The following is a 5,084-nucleotide window of genomic DNA, read 5'->3' on the forward strand; positions in this document are numbered from 1 at the left end:
GAGAAGATTCGCTCCACCACACCCTCCCCATCGTGATGTTCTGCCTCACCACAGGCCCCAAAACAATGCAGCCAATAAACCATCATCTAAACTCTTTAAGCCAAAATAACTCTTTTCTTCTTGTAAGTTGATTTTCTCAGGTATTTTGTCCTAGCAGTGGAAAGTTGACAAACAGAAAATTAGTGCTGAGAAATGCAGTCATTGCTGTGGCTGTAATTGATGTGGTTCAGAAACTTTGAAACTGGTTTTCAGGAGGAAATTTGGAAAAGTTTGGAAAATCAGACTATAGAAAGCTATAAGCAGAGCTTTAGTGAGTGATTCTGGTGGGGGCTTAGAAGACCAGAATGCTGATAAAAATGCACTCTGCCAAGGGCCCTCTGTGTATTCCCTTCTCTTTGAGGAATTGGAATTTTTGTCTGGTGCATGTAAGGCAGAATCTCTCTGACACCAGTATGGATTTTTAATACCACTGTGAGTCTGAAAGGACCACAGGTTTTTCTGCAGCTATTTTCTAGAATTTACCAGCCCCTATGCCTGGACTGATTTGAATACTGTGTTTTTCTCCCTGTGCCAGTTACCCTCCCACCTCTCCTTCCTGCCTTCTAGCACCCTTGGATGAATGGATTTTGTCATTCTAGCTGTTGTATTTTGTGGATTTGTTATTTTTGTTGTTTTTCTGTGAAGCACGTCCATTGGATGTGGGAGGTAAAGGAGTATCTCAGTTGCTCCTTGTTTATTCCCTTTATAGCCATCACTGTCTTGTTTCTTGTATCTCAGGTTAGGTTTTGGTCTCTCTTGCTCTACTGCAAAAACGTAAAAGGAAAAAAAAAAAAAAAAAAAAAAAGAGCCTGAAGAGATGGGACAGAATGAAAGACCTCACAGCCAGGTTGACTGGGTTTTGAGGAGTCATTTTCTTTTCTTCCCCTTGAAGGGGAAAAAGTTTTTTTCACTGGTACATTTAAAGCTCTCCAGCTATGGGAAGGTACCAGTTCTGGACAAGTGCCACTGTAACACAGAATTGTCAGAGAAACTGAACTTTTCAACTCTGGAGGGTGGAAATTTACTGTTGGTCACTGCCGGGTCTGACTGGTATTTCAAAGGAATATTGGGTGCTGCAAATAGGAACTAAAGGGATAAACTTATTAAACCCATTAAACCTGTGATCAGTGATGTGTTCCTGTCATGAAGAGACAGGATATGGGTCAAAATATTCTGCCTTACATGCATCAGAGACAAAAATTCCAATTCCTCAAAGAGAAGGGAATACACAGAGGTCAAAATACTTGTATAATTTTAAAATGTCACAATTAAATGTGAGCTGGTTTCCCCCACCAAAAAAAGAAGCCAAGTACTTTGCAATTTTCTGGTCATAGAAAAGAACTTTCCTTCCTTTGCAAAAGGGCCCTAGGTGGTAGTGGTGGTGTTTTTGGTACTGGGGATTGAAGCCAGGGGTGCTCTACCACTGAACTACGTCCCTAGTCCTTATTTAAAACAAAAAACAAAAAAAAAAAAAATTATTTTGAGACATAGTCTCACTAAATTTCTGAGGCTGGCCTTGAACTTGTAATTCTGTAAGGAAGACAAGGGGATCAGTGTTTCCAGTCCTGTCTTTGAGGGTACTGACATGCGCTCCCAGATTATGAAGCCATGGGAGACTAGAAGCATATGCAGTCAAGCAGTCTTGGTTAAACTGTGATCTGGTTGATCTTTATCTCAGGATTGGTCATGTAGGACATTGTTGGCAGCTATAAGAAAGTTGCTCTTACCTTGGGGGTGTAGGGAGTAGTTTTGAATCATCACAAAATGTTTGTCAATCAGACCCGTTTTTCCTGGAATCCAAAGTAACTGAGTCAGAGCAAAGGAGACAGATGCAAAATGAAGACAGAGATGCCACAATTTTTACATTTGAAAGCCCAAGTGAAAAGTCTGTGTTTTTAGCAAAAGCAGCCTCTAAGTCCTTGTTGTACTAGTCATGAATGGTCTAGATGTTCTCTTTTTAAATGTTACTTTGAAAGGCTTAATAAACACATCTTGCCCTTCCTCTGCCTACATCCTTGCACTGTTCCAACACGGAGTCAACCCAATGCACCATCAACCTGTTTATTTTTACTTCCATAATATCTCCCTCACATTAGATATTCCCTCTCTGTCCCTCTACTTCAATAGTTACTATTGATTTTGTGGCAGTTTCAAAGCCTTTGTTCACCTTCTTGAGAGCTTGTTTGGAGATTCTAGCAGGGGAGTGCAGCTACGTCCATACCTTCAGAACCTATGACCTAAGAACACTCCTCCTCTGTGGGAAGGTCATCCTCTTTGACTGAGGAGATTCACACGGAGCCACGAGGGAGGAAGGAGACACCGCCTCACCAGCCACATCAGCCGAAACAACCCTGGTCATCAGTGAGGTGACAGATATCACAGCTGGATCTCCCTCACATTCCTTTATGTTCAGTACACGTGGTGCATGCACACACATCATTCTTGGAATTTCCCTCCTGTTCTTTGCCTAACAAAACCCTCCTAATCCGTTCAGTTCAGTTCAGACACTACTTGTGTTGGCTTTGCTGGCCTCTGCACCCTTTCTGTATAACACTGTGCTTGTCACTCTGAACCACCCCACAGTGTAACAACTCCATCACCAGGGGAGCTGAGTATGATGTCGACGATTGTGAAATAAAGGTGGGACGATTCCTCAATCACGGGAAATCCAGGAAATGCCCTCCATTCACTTCAGTCATTCAAGAGTCCAATTTGCTAATAATAAATGTGAAACTAACAACAGAAAGGACTAAATTTTACACTTCAAGTCTCTTTCTTTGGAAAGTTTCCAATACAGCATGTGTCTGTAGGACATGTGTCTAATCCTCTTTTGGGTTTAAGAAATAGGACTCAGAGAGGTGTGGTTAATGGGAAGCCATCAAGTAAAGAACGGGAGGCTGGGGCTGTAGCTCAGTGGCCGAGCACTCTGCCAGGCATGTGTGAGGCACGTTAGCACCACATAAAAATAAACAAAGGCATTCTGTCCCTCTACAACTATAAAACAAAAAATTAAAGAACAGGAATATCAGGCAATTATATATACATCTGGTAACAGGAAGATTGAAGATACATCAGTGTGAACAAGGATGAAAATCACATCTGTTGCTTTTTTTTTGTTTGCAGTACTGGGGATTGAACCCAGGGCCTGTTACTGTATCTCTGAGCCACATCCCCAGACTTTTTTTTTTTTTTTTTTTAAAGACAGATCTCATTAAGTTGCCCAAGCTGGTCTTGAACATTTTTTTTTTTTAATTTTAAAATATACATGCTTTATTCAAAAAGGTCTTATTTCTATAAGAAACAAATAGAAAATGAAAAGCTAAAGAAACTATATGTAAGAAAATTATAGGACTAGCCTCTATACCCTACTGTTGGTAATTCCAAAGCTTACAACGGCCTCAGGTTATGACTGAACGGTAAGTCCTCCCCCTCGGACCTCTGACAGCTTCCGGCAGTGTCACAAAATATTCAGGATCACGTGAAATCTTTTGTCAGCTTTCAAAGTCGTGAATTCCTTTATGTCAGTTTCCACTATAAAATAATATCCTTTAAGTGTCCTTTGTTTCTTCATTAATAAATCTGTGACAGAGATTTCTGGTCACAGAATTCATAGTTGTTTTTGGTTGATGTACAATCTTGTATTTACTAACTACTGCTTTGTTGATTTCTTTAATAACATCATTGCTTTGACAATAGGTCAAGTGAGATTTCATGTATGCAGGAATACCATTGAACTCATCAACAGCATTTCTTTAACACTTCTTTGTTCTTTGGGGGGTTTCTTTGTGGGTACAGATTCCTCAAGCTTGACTGGTTCTTCAGGATCAAGATCTGACCTTTTAACCAAGTTCTTGGGTACAGTTACTTGAGGCAAATGGGAAGGAATATTTTCTTTGAAATGTAAGACATCTTTATGATCTTCTTCAACAGACTCAAAGTTCCTTGAGTGAAGTGTTGATTTGCTCCTGATACTGAATTTCCAATTCAAATTTATTTAGATGTTCATTTACTACAATGATCTCATCTCCTATTTTATTTAATATTGACTACAAGGTAGGTTCCTGGCCAAGGTTTCTTAATGACAGTTTTTTTTAATACTGCCAATCTTTACATTGACATGAGAGCATAACTTCCAGCTCTGATAAAGCCATCCTCTAAGACTATTTCTTAGAGCCAGCCTTCTTCAGTCAACGAATTCCAAAGCAGGGTACAGGGAATAACCTGGGTCATTTCCTTAAGAATTCAGTAAGACGGGAGCCGGCAAAGTGGCGCATGCCTGTAATCCTAGTGGTTCGGTAAGCTGGGGCAGGATTGTGAGTTCAAAGCCAGCTTCAGCAACTTAGCAAGGCCCTAAGCAACTCAACAAGATCCAGTCTCTCGCGGTTAGTGGAGCAAAGAGCCCACTGGCCGTCAGGAAGCGAGCTGTAGATACTCCAGTCTGGGTGGGAAACCCAGGTTCGCTAGAATCAGCTCCAGGAAGGAAATTCAAATGACCCGCTGGGGCCAGCGCTGCGCAGGCACACCTGGTCTTGAACTTGAGATCTTCCTCCAAGTGACTCCCAAGGGATTATAGGCATGTGCCACCACCCCTTACATACGTCCTTCTGATAGTAAAAACTTTGGTCAGTCATATCATTTCTACAGGCTTTCTACTCCAGTGTTCTCAAGTTTTTCATTTGTTGCTTCACTTTTGCAGGTGGAAAAAATATTAAATCACAGCTAGGGTGCCAAAAGCACAGGGAACAAAAGCAAAAATTAACAAATGGGATTGCATCAAACTAAAAAGTTCTGCATAGCACACAATGAAATGAAAAGGCAACCTATGGAATGGAAGAAAAGATAAGCAAACCAGATATTCCATTGGATTAATATCCAAAATATTATATATAAGGAACTCAGAATTCAATAGGAAAAACCCTGATTTTTTTAAATGGGGAAAAGATCTGAATAGACTTTTTTTTCCATTAAAGATATACAAATGACCAATTGGTAAATGAAATAGTCTGACATCACTGGTCATCAGGAAAATACAATCAGAATCACAA

At 40.4% G+C, this 5,084-nt stretch overlaps 1 pseudogene across 1 annotated transcript; it reads right to left on the reverse strand.

The window, feature by feature from the left end:
• Positions 1-3,442: 3,442 nt before the first annotated feature.
• On the reverse strand, positions 3,443-4,190 carry LOC306645567 (SKA complex subunit 1-like; annotated as a pseudogene). Its single transcript has one exon. The product of its transcript is annotated as an SKA complex subunit 1-like (transcript).
• Positions 4,191-5,084: the final 894 nt, after the last annotated feature.

The sequence above is a fragment of the Sciurus vulgaris genome (assembly GCF_902686455.1).
Source record: "Sciurus vulgaris genome assembly, chromosome: 15".
Taxonomy (NCBI): domain Eukaryota; kingdom Metazoa; phylum Chordata; class Mammalia; order Rodentia; family Sciuridae; genus Sciurus; species Sciurus vulgaris.